At 40.3% G+C, this 15262-nt stretch overlaps 1 long non-coding RNA gene across 5 annotated transcripts in view; it reads right to left on the reverse strand.

The window, feature by feature from the left end:
- LOC102550644 (uncharacterized) overlaps positions 1-15262 on the reverse strand; it is a 186537-nt gene that overhangs the window by 143649 nt on the left and 27626 nt on the right. The window lies entirely within an intron of this gene.

Here is a 15262-nt window from a genome sequence, read left to right on the forward strand (position 1 = left end):
ACATTTGGTGAGCATTTCTATGGAGTGTTAATGGTGGGATAATGGATCAAAACAGTTCTTTTTGTGACTGTTATGTTGTTCTCACTAAACTCCCCCTACTTCATTGCAAGATGGTAAGGAAGGGAATACTTGCTGTCAAGGGAAAAGTCTACAGATGAGAGCAAAGAGCTATGGCCTCTACCTTTACAGTCAAGAGACATTTTTGAATAAAGTCAGAAAGATCTGATGGGTTTACTTCCTGAGGAACACGTACAGCTTTCTATGCTTTTGACAAGGGGATTCACAGAAAGTGGAAGGTTTAGAAAGCAGGTTATTTATGTATTATAGGGAACAAATGTTGTTTGTACTCCTTCACTTTGGGAGTCCAGAGACAGATTGGGGGGGGGAGGGAGAGGGAGGAAGGGAGAGAGAGCATCTTTCTCTCTCTGTCTCCAACATGAGGAAGAGGTGTAAGGATTCTTCCATACATGTATATACATATATCCACATACAAATATGTTATATACATTATAAGTATGTGACATACATATGTGAAATATACACACACGCATCACAACCACTGTTGCCCACCAAGGCTCAAGGAACACAACAGAAAAGGGGCATAAAAAATGTAAGAGCCTGCAGATGGAGAGAAGAATGCTGTGAAATGTGACTTCACGACCCGATAGGACGATAGTCTGTCCTCACAGACTCTTAGCAGCTGTGATGGCCTGCCTGTACAAGAGTTGAAAAAGATTAAGCCAGTCAAGACTCGCTCATGAATGTGTTATAGCCTTGTGAGACCAGATGGCATAGTTGATGGCAGCCAGGGGAAGAAGAATCAGTTTTCTTCAAATCTATGGCCATTAGTGGGTTGCCCATGCTGCAGGGTATGGTCCCTAGGCTGTTGAGCATATGGACAGCTCTAAGTGAACCCAGTGAGTGATAAAAAATTATACATGGATCTGGTGGGATATGTAGTGAGGAAATCTAGGGAGAGTTGGAGGAGAAAATGATCATCACATTGTATACACATATAAAATTCTGAAAGAATAAATTTAAAATGTATTAAAAATAAAACAAGATACAGCAAGACACATGCTTTTCTAAACTCATGGATTATACTAGAAAGACAGTCTTGCTCTGCATGACCTCTCTACTGGACTGGCCATTTTGGATCTCTAACTGAGCAAGCAAGTCTGACTCTGAGAAATAATGAAAGGAAGTAAAGCTACAAAAATGGTCCTCTGGTGCGGGCCGCAACAAGACAGTAAAGCATGCAATGAATCCAGGGAGACAACAGGCTTCAGAGAGAAGCACAGCCAAGAGAGCGTGAGACCTGTGTCCTAGCAAGGCAGTGCATGGATTCAGAAAGTCTGAGGTGACTCAGGGTGGCCCAGCCTATAGGAACAATCAAGAGCAGCACTGGAAGCACCCAAGCCATGCAGGACCGTGTCACAGAGTGTTGACCCCAAAGGACTGCCATGAGACAGGAGAGCATGGAGCATTTAGAGAAGGTACAAAGAGGGACAAGGACATGAACGTGTATTGGAGAGATGAAACGAATACTAAAGTCACCTTCCAGAACTCAAATTTGTTGAACTGATTCACTATATTAGAAATATCCAATATATATCCTAAAGGGATATATGTGTGTGTACATATATTTATATATATTTGTGTGTATGTATATATGTATAATTTAATTACAAATATATTTTTCATTTATTTGTTTTATTTGTTGGCAATTTTACACATGGATCATATTCAACTCTCACTTTCCCTCACCTTCTCTTAGATTCTTCTCCTCATTCTCCTACTAATTTGCTATCTTCTTTTTGTTTTACTTTGTTTTGATTTGTTATGTTCATAACCCACTAGGCCAAATTAGTACTACCTACGTGGGTTACAGCTGTCCACTAAAGCATGGTCAAAAAACTTGTAACCATATTCCTGAAGAAAACTAACCCATTATTGCTTACTAGACAACATCTACCAATGATTCCTCAGCGAAGGCTAGGGTCTCTTGAGCCCTCATCCATCCATGTGGGAATGTTGACTGGCTTGGTCTTGTGCAGGTCTTATGCAAACAAATACAGCCGCTGTGAGCCCGTGTGTACAGCAGTCCTGTTATGTCTCTATGGCACCTTTCTCTAGCAGTCTCCCCACACTCTGGCTCTTGTAGCTTTCCACCCTCTCATCTGTGGTGTTCCCTCAACACTGAGCCTAAAGAGTTTTAAAAGGAGGTCTGGAGAGATGGCTCAGAGGTTAAGACCTCTTCCAGAGGTCCTGGGTTCAATACCCAGCAACCACATGGTGGCACGCAACCTTTTGTGATGCGATCTGACGCCCTCTCCTGGTGTGTCTGAAGACAGTGTACTCACAAACATACAAAAATAAAAAGGTCTGAAAGAAAACAAAGATCAAATCAGATAACAGCAAAGTGCCAGGGCCCATTGATCCATGTTGATCCTGAAATCACTATGCTCCACTCAAGACAACTACTATGAGAGAGACTATAGTCTTGGTTAACTTTCTTCTGGTCTCTTCAGACAACTTCACTCACACATGCACATAAACCCAAATGCAGACATACATAATAAGAAATAAAATAAGTATTTTAGAAGTGCTTATTATATGTTAGGCACTGACAACATTGCTGAACAATATTGCTGACATGACTATAACAAAGAATATTTTGTTCCTCACCAAACTGTACTAGCTTCTCATCCAGACATCTGGGGTTTAGACTGCACCTCTTGTTTGTGCACAAAACCTTGTGCTCTGAGGGTTGGAAGATGTCAAGGTTCCTTTAGTGCAGTGCTCAGATCAGTGCATGAGACAACCTTCTCCACATCTAACCATTCAACAAGTCTCTTTACTCAGTTATCCAGAGGTTTCTGGTAGGAACAAAACCATTGTGCAGGGTGCTATAGTGAGACTTGAAGGGGTGCGGAAGTTAACTAAGCCTACAGTCTCCCTCTTCCATGAAACTTACTTTTTTTCAAAACACTGTAGCAGTTAGCAATTTAGTCTTCTGTTTCCCCCACATTGTAATCTTGTCCCCTTCCCCCCGACAATACCAAAAGCCACATACCATTCTTCTGGCCAAATATGTCAAAATATGTTCTGGAATGTTGTCCACTGGCCCTCTGGGAGTAATATGAGTTCTATTTATAAACATGCCTATTCCCCAAGCCTCAGCTACTCTTTGATGGTCAGCCTTTATCTTTATCTGTTTTATTGTTAATATGTTTAAATTTCCTTGTACCTACCGAAGACAATAATCATGATCAAAATTCCCCTTCTTGGGCTGGTGAGATGGCACAGGGGGTAAAGGAGTTTGACACCAACTTTGATTACCCAAGTTTGATCCTTGGGACTCACATGTTGGAAGAAGAAAATTGACTTCTATGAGTTGTCCTGTGACCACAGGTATCTACACACACACACACACACACACACACACACACACACACACACACTAAACAATAATAAAAATAATTTTTAAAATGCATTCTACTTGTCACTTTAAATACCTCATTCTATTACTAAAACTAGATTGCACTCACATAGTGCCTAACATATAATAAGCACTTCTAAAATACTTATTTTATTTCTTATTATGTGTGTCTGTATTTGTGGGTTTATGTGCATGTGTGAGTGAAGTTGCCTGAAGGGAGCAGAAGAGGGCACAAGACTTTCTGGAGCTGGAGTTACAGGTAGTTACAAGCCACTTGATGTGGATGCTGGGAAGCAAACTTGAATCTGTGCTCTTACCCACTAAGCACCTTTAAAAGTACATATATGTTAACACAGGTCTCATTTAAAAAGTACTGAGTAGGCACTCATTTCTGTCCCATCTCACAAATAAATATCCTAGGCATTGAAAACTGCAAAGGCCGGGCTGGAGAGATGGCTCAGCAGTCAAGAGCACTGACTGCGCTTCCAGAGGTCCTGAGTTCAATTCTCAGCATCCACAGGGTGGCTCACAACCATCTGTAATGGGGTCTGATGTCCTCTTCTGGTGTCTGAAGAGCTACAGTGTACTCATATACATAAAAATAAATAAATAATTTTTAAAAATATTCAGGACCTACAAATAGCAAATTTTAAAAAGGGGGAAAAGAAAAAGAAAGAAAGAAAGAAAACTGCAAAAGCTTAGACAAGGCCATGCAATTACGTAGAAATGGGAAGCAAGCTTGGGCATTTCCAACAGACATTAAGTATCTTAATTTCCTTATCGACATACCTTCCTGCCTCCCACTCTTTTGCCTTAATACACAGTCCTAAAAACAAACAAAAAAACCCAACCAAACAAACACACGAAAACATGCCACTTCTTTCAAGGTTCAATGTCAGAAGAACACACTGAGAAACATTAGCCTAAAGGTATTTTCTTGTGGCAATTGACTTTTTGCTGTAACAGCAATTGAAAACAGGGTGTTGTGAATGCTAAGTAAGAAAGTGCTCTATTATTCAGTTACAAGCCCAGCCTTGTGTGTGCTGTTGTTGTTGTTGTTGGTGGTGGTGGTGGTGGTGGTGGTGGTGCTGGCAGTGTACGGTATATATGTGATTGTGTGCAGTGAGTGGTATGTATATGTGTATGGTGTGTGTGTATGTGAATGATATTGTAGGGTGTGTGTATGTGTATGGAATGTGGTAAGCATGTGTGTGTGTATGTATAGTGTGTATTATTTCCCTGGGGTGTATGTGTATCTGTGTGTGTGTGTGTGTGTGTGTGTGCTATGTGGCATGTGGTATGTGTGTTTGATATGTGTGTGTGACTGTGTGATGTGTGTATGTGGTGTGTTATACGTATAATGTATGTGTGATGTATGTGTAGTATGTTGTTTGTAGTGTATGTGTGTATGATGTGTGTGTGTATGGAGAGTTGTGTGTAGTGTGTTATATGGTATGTGGTGGGTGTAATGTGTGGCGTGTGTGCATGATGTGTTATGTGTGTTTGGTGTATGTGAGGTATGTATATGCGTATGTGTGTGGTGTGTGGTATGTGTGTGTGTACTGTATTGTGTGTATGGTATGGGTGTGTGGTGTATGTGTGTGCATATGTGTATGTGTGGTGTATGTGTGTATATGTGTGTTTACTTTTTAGACAGGGTTTCACTGAGTTTTTCAGGGTAGCCTTGAGTTCTCTCTGTAGCCTTCTTGAGCTTCAAATTTGCAAATCCTCCTGCCTTAGCACCCCAGAAGAGATTAGTTAAATCTCTTCTAAACAGAGGTAAGGATTGATCATCTTAATTTCTGTTTACAGTCTCCTTTTTATCAGAATCTTCCAATAGAGTGAGAGTCACACAATTTTTATGGTTTCCCATATCAATATGCTCACCAGTGCATAATTACACACAAACACATACCTGGGGTATTAAAAATTAGTTTCCGGGGCTGGGGATTTAGCTCAGTGGTAGAGCGCTTACCTAGGAAGCGCAAGGCCCTGGGTTCGGTCCCCAGCTCCGAAAAAAAAACAAAAACAAAAAAAAATTAGTTTCCATAAACAGAGGTTCTCCACCTACGGTGAAAACAGCATTTCAGTGAAGAGCAGCAGGCTTCAAGCTTTAGGAAACCCAGGCAATCCCAATCTTACAAAAATATTCTCACACTCCTTTTGCAAAGGTTGCAGAACTGTGCCCTTCCTGTTTCGGTCATGGGTGGGTAATCATCCAGCTACTCTCCAAAGTGAGCAAGTGTGGAAAGTTCTTTCACAGAATTCCTTCAGGCCGAATATCAAAGAAAATGGGATGTTTCCGAAACTCTCACACTGTCTCTTGACAGATTTACACAAGCACTGACCTGTCCTTGTTTTGAAGACAGACACAGTCCCAGGTTCCAAACCACTGGGGCTACCTTTCAGATTTTCTCTGTCTATGTGATTAATATATTACAGCAAAGGGCATTTTGATGAGGGTAAGTTTATATCATTTACTTGAGGACAAGGACATAGCACAATCCTCGTCCTACTTTTATTTCTATTAACAGCTTTAAAAATGAATGTCGTGAAGTTATATTAAATTATCTTAGTTAACTTGTTTCTAGATTTTTTTATTTTCTCATATATTACAACTTGACCTAACCACAGTTTCACCTCCCTCCTCTCCTCTTCCCCAGATCCAATATATTTTCCCCTTAGAATTAGCAGACCTCCCAGGGATATCAACCAAACATGGCATATCAAGTTTCAAAAAATCTAGGCATATTCTATAATATTAAGGCTGGATGAGGCAACCAGGTAGGAGGAAAGGGTTCCAAAAGCAGACAAAAGGGGGACAGCCTCTATTCTCACTGTTAGAATAACACAAGAACAACAAGCCACACGACCACAACATATATGCAGAGGTGCTAGGTCAGACCCATGCCAGCTCCCTGATTGTCACTTCAGTGACACTTCAGCCCCTATGAGACAAGGTAGTTGATTCTATGGACTATTTTGTTATAGGCTCCTTAAGCCTCCTGACTCCTACAGTTCTTCCTAACGCTCTTCCACAGGATTTCCTGAACCCCACCGAACGTTTGCCTGTGGGTCTCTGCATCTGCTCCTATCAGTCGTTGGATGAAGCCTTTCTGATGATGATTATGCTAGTCCTTGGTCTACAAGTATAGCATGGCATCATTAGGAATCATTTCATTGACTTTTTGCCAGTTGTGTTTGCTTCTATCCTAGGTCTCTAGGCTATTCAACCTCTGGTTCCTGGCCCTCCAAAAAGTGACAGGCCTGAGCTCCCTTTGCATAGGTCTCAAGTTGAACCATTCATTGGTTGGTTACTCCCACAAGTTCTGTGCCGCCTTTACCCAGGCACATCTTACAGGCAGGACAAGTTGTAGATTGAAGGTTTTGTGGCTGGGCTGGTGTCCCAGTCCCTCCACTGGAAACTTAGCCAGGAAACAGATGACCAGTTCAGGCTCTGTATCCCCGATTAATAGGAGCCTTAGCTAAGGTCACCCTTGCAGATTCCTGGGAGTTTCCATTGCACTGGGTTTCTACTTTGCCCCTAAAATGCACCCCAATTCCAGTTGTCTCTTGGTACTCAATTCCTCGGCTCCTCCACCTATTTCCTCCTGTTCCCATCAGCACTCTCCCTCAGTCCACTTGGGCAACATCTTTTCCATTTTTCCTCCCTAGGGAGAGCCATGTTTCTTCTTTGAGTCCTCTTTGTTACTTATCCTCTCTGGGTCTGTAGATTAGGCAGCCAATCCAACCTCATCTATTTCCACAAAGGACTATGGAGCCCATGCTGATGATAGGACCAAAGCACATTTAGGATGGTAAGAGAAGGCTACTTGAAAGGTCAACAAACAGTGCCCTTTGGATAAATGAGAAATGGATAAAGGAGAAACCAGGATTGGAAGATTCAATGGGGATGGAGATGGAATGGGAGGGTAGTAGTACAACGTGCAAGAAAACAACTAACACTAAAAGCCTTTTCAAAAGCCATATGGAAATCTACTACTGCAGAAGATTCCTAAAATATATACAGACACAAAGGAATATTTTAAGTGCACCTACTATACAATAGAGGAGACAGTGCCCTAACTAGGCATCTTATGCTTCCAGTAAACTGTTCCCTTACCAGGAAAGGGTTACGTCTTGTCGAGTCATTTTCCAAAGGGGTCCTATAGACTCCCCCAACATTATAGGCTATTTCCAATGCTATTGGATGTCCACGACACCTAAAGGTAAGGCCTCATTGCTAAAGACATCACTTACTTATAGCATTAAACATGAAGAAATTGAGCTGATGCCCAACTAGAAACTCCCCATCTACTGACTAGCATTCATGGTACTAAAAGGTACGATGCAAGCTACTGGAGGGAAAAAGTAAGCATCACGATCACCCAACTACATGTGATCTACAATAATGACCTGCCTACATGGGACAACGTGCAGTCATGGCACAACTGTTATGGGAGAAACCAAATGCTCTAAGAGATGGTACTTATACTTGATGCTGCTAGTGACTAGTGACTAGTGACTAGTGACTAATGACTTGGCTAGTGACTAAGACAATATAGATTTTAGGCCCCAAAAGGAAATTTACCACTAATATTGTGCTAAATAACCATAACAATAAAACAACTAATGGTATTGCTGTGCCTGTAGATTAGTGTATTGTTCAACTCTTATCAGAGAAGCCTCTTTTTGTAGCATGCAGCATATGGTAATTCATACAGAGATCCATAGTTAAACAATGCTCAGAAGGAGAGATTTGGGGTTTTATCACACTCCTTCACCTCAAGGTTTAAGGATCTGTGGAGAAGAGGAGGTGAAAAGATTATATGAGCCAAAGGTGGTGGATGACTCCAAGGAAAGAGCATCTTCCAGACACAGGGGTGCTGATTCATATATGAACTCACTGAGCATGTGACACCATGCGCAAAGCCTGCACAAGTTCAAGCCAGACAATTCACAGCATTGAGAAATGGAATTGGGTTCAGAGTTCCATTCCTAGTCAAGGAGCTATTTGCAATTGATAGCTGTAGGGAGAGGGAAAAATCAGTTTTCTCCAATGGAGTAACAGTGCTATATCACCCACATTCCAGGGCAAGTCCCATCCTCATAGTTGGTCAACACACAAGAGACTTCATGATCTTCTGTATGCTTTTGTTGTTATTTTTATTTGGTTTGGTATTTTTGTTCGTTTGTGTTGAGTTTGGGTGTTTTTATTACTTTAGAAAAATAAAAACCATGAAGTTCTGTGCGAAGGGAGGTGGGGAAGACATGGGAGAAGTTGAAGAGGAAAAATATCAAATATACTATATGAAAAATTAAGACTAATATTTATATTTAATATTAATATTTAGATATTTTTAAAAGATATCTAAATCTACTTTGTAGGTTCATGCATAAAATAGTCCACTGTGTGTTTTTCTCACAAAATAACACTCTCCTATTTTTTAAAAGATAAGCTACAGAAAAGAGAAGGAAACTGTGTGAAGTGATGTAAGACTGTGCAATGATAAAGTAGAAACCTATAAAAACCTGAAATGAATACATGCATTAAACCATGAGCACTGAGTGGAAGAAGAAGATGCACTTATGTAAGAGATTTGTCTAGGTAGAATAAAGGAGCTTGGTTAGTGAATGTGCATGCTTCTTACTGTGAGACATGAAAACCTAAATGACCTTTAAATAGAAAATGAACATATGTAAATAAATCATCCTTTTCTCAGAGTCTAAAATGTAAATTGGGATGGAGCAAAGCCTGGGTCCCCAGGCAGACCAGGAAAGAGGTGTGGGCCACAGTGAGGAAGGTGTTCTGTTTGTTCAGAAGCTGGAAATTTGAAAGGAAGTTTGGAAACTGACAGAGGTGAAAGAAGAATGGAATAAAAAATATTTTCCCACAAACACTCCTAAGTCAGGAATTTATGTGACTAACTCATGATACATAACTGAAGTTTGAGATGAGTGTAAAAAATCATGAGTAATTTTTCTGACCTTTTTTTTTTTGCTGTATTTCTGTTCATGAAAATGTAATAGGCCCCCCAGGGAGGGTTATAGCATTTGGAAAGCTTCCCACAAAGAATACAAAACATTCTTCTTCTATGCTAATTATTCCACAATTAACGCCTGGCTGCTCTCCTCACTTATTGTAAGACTGTGAAAAAGGCACCGAGCCTTTCTGTCTTTCTTTCCCAGCTGTATAATGAGGAACCCATTAGCATCAATAAGTTGTTATAGGTACTAAATGAGGTTATGCACATAAAGTGCTTGAGCATGAGCCTAGAATATATTTTTTCACTGTGAGTGGAATTTATATTAAACCCATAACTGATTTTTTCCTCATTCTTTTTAAGTCTCAGACCCCAGTACTAGGTCCTAGTACTAATCTTTGTGTTCTGTTCTAATATCATCTTCCCTACTTGCTTAAAACACCACCCACAATTGGTCCTGAACCTGCCTTACAGTTGGTTATCTAATATAAATGGAATGGCTTCTTGCTAAAAATGTATCCTCAGCTCAGGTGTCAATTTCCCTAACACAATGAAGTAGGCACTTCCCTTCCATTCAGACATATTAGAAAAGGTACAACCACACACACACACACACACACACACACACACACACACACCTTGTGTGTGAGTATGATAGAGGAAAACAGCCAATGTCCTCCTCTGCTTGCTACATGCTTAGCATAGGTATGTGAAATAAACCAGCCCCAAAGGACAGCTACCATAGGGTGCAGCTTCCCCAGGGTGCCTAAGTTCATAGAGACAGGGTGGCAATCACCAGAGGCTGTGAAGACACGGGGATGGGAGTTATTTAGCAGTAATGAAGTTTCATCTTTCTGAGATGAGAAAGGCTCAGGAGACAGAGTATACAATAAATAAATAAATAAATAAATAAATAAATAAATAAATAAATAAATAAATAAATAATAAAATCTAACATTACTGATCTACAGAGTTAAAGCCAGTTAAAATTTATGTGTATGTATTTTACCATAACAAAAGAAAGGAAAAATAATCCAGTTGCCACTATAATACTCACGTAAACTCCTGAGGAAGAACATATGTGAGTAGGTACATCGAGATGTCATCCCTGCACCCTGTCTTTCCCAGGGCTTCTCCCTAACAGCAATCCCACCCAGTTACAGGAGCTGAACCAGGACACTCGCACACAGCAACCTCTCCTTCACACATCTGCACTCCACCATACTCTCACTCTCTGTCTCTGTCTCTGTCTCTCTGTCTCTGTCTCTGTCTCTGTCTCTCTGTCTCTCTGTCTGTCTGTCTCTGTCTGTCTCTGTCTCTGTCTCTCCTCTCTCTCTCTCACTCTCTGTCTCTGTCTCTGTCTCTCTGTCTCTGTCTCTCCTCTCTCTCTCTCTCTCTCTCTCTCTCTCTCTCTCTCTCTCTCTCTCTCTTCCACATGGCTAGAGCAGTGGGTATACCATGAAGCCAACAAACCTACAACAGCAAGCCCATTCCATTTTCAAAATGACAGACTTAATGCTTACGTTATTTTTCAAAAGATCACCATCTCCCCAGAAGAAATTTGCATTAACTCTCAAATCCACTAAATGTGGGTGCATGCTGAGTAGGTATACCAAAGGTGGCTAAGAGGTCCCTTCCACCATGAGTCCTTTCTGAGCATGCTGATCCCCTTTGGGGGATGTGCATATTATCGCATGCTGTGTCTGTTGTATTTTGTGTCACCACAGCCTGACTTCTGCCCTATCAGCCCTCCAGACCTTGTTGCATGGTTCCAAAGGGACGAAGTTTTATTTGTCCCTCCAGTTTCCTGGAACATGGAGTGGATAAACACACGGACTGGTGAATAAATAAAGTGTCTGGTTCTAAGTCATTAAGAAAATTATTAGTGGAGGAGCCAGTATGAAATTTGAGCACTCCACATTCCTACCTGTAACCCATTGTCTTTCATTTGCCTAGTTAAAAGGATACATATTTCCATCTTAGAAACTTGGGGATACACGTTCTGGGTCAGGTAAAGGTTAAATAGGCTTAACTTGCCTTCTTGGGCTCTGTGAAACAAAACTCTGTGTTAAGCCACTGAAGGCAAGCTTAAGAAAAACAGGGACTTAGATATAAAAAAGGTGTGTGTGTGCACGTGTGTGTGTGTGTATGTGTGTGTGTGTGTGTGTGTGTGTGTATATTTCACAGGACAATTCAGAGAAAGTAAGAGTTGGATTTAGCACCCCTATCTGTTAACAATTATTAAATTATGAGATACCTTAAAAAACACAGCAAACTAGGTTTCTTACATTGAAATTAGAATACAGTTTATGTCCTCAGACACTTTAGGAGTATTATATACGGTGGCTCACACTTATAAACTCAGTGCTTGGGAAGTGAAGGCCAAGGTAGAAGGATTGTCACAGGCTTAAGACCAGGCTGGGCTACAATGCGAGACCCTGTCTCATCAAAACGAAGCAACACAAAGACATAGAAGTAATGAAACTTAGGAAATCCTGGTGCAAATTTTGTTCTGTTATGTTCAAACCCGAAACGTACTTTGAGTCCTTAACAAGGCAAATTTAGGAAAAATAAAAATAGATAATGTTTACTTTTTACCTAAAAATATGTGCATTTTGCAATTTTCTATGCACTGATCCACTTTTACCTCTCAGTAGGAATACAAATAAGGCAGTTTTGTTCCTATTTCACAGAGCTTGAGAAAGAAGATCAAGTGTCTTCTAAACGGGGCTGATATATACTGTCTTTTAAGATGGGCCTACCTGCTAAGATTCTCTGTCTGTCTTCCTGTCTCTGTCTCTCTGTCTCTCTGTCCCCCTCTCTCTCTTTCACTCTCTCTCTCTCTATGAATAAAAAGATAGATTTGTGTGTATGTGTGTGTGTATACAGATACACACACACACACACACACACACACACACACACACACACACCTGCCTCTGTCTATTTCGCTCTGTCTCCTTGTTTCTTTCCCTTTCCACCTTCCACACAAAATAAAAGAGCCTGGATCCAGTGGTTGTAGGACAGCACAAGGCTAGTCAGGAAACAGGAAGACAAAAAGTTTATAAACTCACAAAATGTTAAGCAGATATTGTCTTCACATGGGGAACTACAAATTCACACTGTATGAGTTTTTTTGATACCCGGTTTTTAAAACCTTAAATTGTGTTAGCCGATTTATCTCTTCCTTTCCCTTGACTGGCATATTTTATTAGAATCACAATTGTTTTTACAGTGTAGCAACAACAAGTCTGCTGCAGAGTAAACAGGAATACATGTTTGATGTTGAGCAGAAACTTGTTCCAAGGCATTATTTAAACTGCAAAGCAATCTTTACAGAAGGTAGAGGCAAGAGGAAGGCACGTGACTATCTTATCCTTGCAGTACAGATGAAGAGATCAAAGCCAGCCACTGCCTGCCAGGAGAACTATAATTTGTAACTGGAAGAGACTAAATAAGGAATCAAGACACTGTGCCAATCTTTTAAAAGGAAAATGTCTTTGTTTGCAATAGTTTTCAGAGTAACAGACCAAAGAGTTTGACTTGATGTCAATAGTTGAATTTTACGAATGTCTTTAAATTTCAACCTGTTTTATTCTTTTCAATTTGATATCCTAGAGACGTTTGGATTGCAGCATTCTGCTCCCTGAAGTCAAAACAGTAATAAAGTGTTTAACTACGGAATAGAAAGAGAATACTACCCATAATACTACCCATAAAATATAGTCCAAAAGTGCATTCCTAGGCGAACAAAGCCTGGCTAAGTCATTGCTGATATAAGGTTTTACTTGCGCATGCATCAAAAGAAATATTTAACAGAAAGGGATTTCTGGTGTAAAATGGACTGCATTTTTCCTCTAGTTTTATCAAAATATTTCTAAGAATAAACGAATAAAGACTGCATAGATTCACTAAACAACCAACACCAAATAAGAGTTCCAAAAAATTCTGAAATACAAAACAAAAAACAAAACACACAAACACACACACACACACACACACACACACACACACACACAGAGAGAGAGAGAGAGAGAGAGAGAGAGAGAGAGAGAGAGAGAGAGAGAGAGAGAGAGAAACCATTAATGTGTACACATTATAAAACTGGTCAGAAAAAAAGTCAGAAGCCAGAGCATTGCTCATTTCAACCGTAAAGTCACCCTACATAAATATAGCAGGTAGGTGTCGACTTTGGGACCAGAACAGGGTGCCAAAGCTTTTGAACTCGACACAACTGCAAATGCAATGGTTTCCACTCAGAAGGGGAAAATAAGGAAGTGTAAAGCAGGCTGTGCTGCTTAGTTTGAACTCTCAGCTGGACACTACCTGAAAGTACCCACTCGGAGTCTCAGTGGCCAGTTCTTTCGTTTAAGGTGGTCTATCAGCCTGCCTGTGGAAGGTGATTTGGATTAATAATTGATGCAGGGAGACCCAGCCAGTTGTGAGCAGCACAAGTCCCTAGGTAGAGAGTCCTGAACAGTGTAAAGGGGGAGAAAGTGAGAAGAGCAGAGCAAACGAGCAGGCAAGCAGAGGACTCTGCGTCATTTCATCTCTGCTCTTGACTGTGGACTGTGGTGAATTATTTATTCAGCCATCGAACTGAGAGCTTTCCACACAATAGACAAACACTCTCAAGTAGAGTTCAAGACTTTTGTTTGCTCTTTGTTTGTTTGTTTGTTTGTTTGTTTGTTTGTTTTGTTTGCTGGCTTTGAAATAGGGCCTCACCATGTAATCCAGGCTGAACTGGTCTTGCTATATAGACCAGGCTAGCCTTAAACAGACAGAGATTCACCTACTTCTGTCACCTAGCATATCACCATACCAGACATACTACTGAGTTTAACACCAATCCATTTATTTAAAATAAAAAGAACATATATTTTATTTACAAGAATTTCAAACATCTGTCTGAAAACAGGTTCAGATGCCATTACTCCATTACTATATTGAGCCTGTGACTTGGAGCCTTACTTCACACAAGATGAGAAAACAAGACAGATGCACTCCAACAGCGAAACCCCCAATCCCACCTTCAAGAATGTCTTTACACCTTTTATTAGGCTGTTTGGACACAGCGGTGCCTATTTCTATTCTGGCCAGTAAAGCCTAGCAGATTTTCATGTGTTATCCTTTGAAGAGGTCTGGAGTAAAGGAATAAATGATATTTCCTAAGATTCTCAGACAGGACTAGAGAGAGACTCTGTGGACAATTCTCTTTCAGTCTTCCCTTCTTTGGAGCAGATGTTAACAATGGGCTGCCCCGGGGCCTTTAAAACAGTGTTCTTCACATTCTAGATGTAGATCTCTACCACTCACATTTGCTGTGGTTGGTCTGTGATTTTGTGATAGCATTCTTTGTATGTGTTTCAGAATCACACTAGTAAAGAAATAACTTGTTCTAACATGCCAACCTCATATAGCATCCACTAATTTAAGAAATAATGGCTTACATAGATTCAAACGTTTATATATGGTACCATGACTCATAGCATGTTGGAAATTTGAATTAATTTGGACATATGACATATAACAATGCAAATATTCATTTTGTTTGCTTTTGTGCCAAGAGAAAATACCTCAAAGATAATAGCAGTGCTATGTGTCTGTCAAAATGTGGTTCTAGATCTGAGAGAGTTAATTCATACAGAATATTAAGAAGATACTAATTGTTATTACAGAACAAAATGTAAACATTATCAAATAAAAATGTCAGTGACATAGTGACAGCTAATCTTGACTGTCAAGTGGATAGAGAAGTGCTTAGGAAGCCAGGAGAGTGAACCTTTGCCTGTAGATTGAAAAGATAATCCGAGGAGAAAAGGCCATTTCTGAATGT

This window comes from Rattus norvegicus, chromosome 4 (genome assembly GCF_021556685.1).
Source record: "Rattus norvegicus strain SHRSP/BbbUtx chromosome 4, alternate assembly SHRSP_T2T, whole genome shotgun sequence".
NCBI classification, from domain to species: domain Eukaryota; kingdom Metazoa; phylum Chordata; class Mammalia; order Rodentia; family Muridae; genus Rattus; species Rattus norvegicus.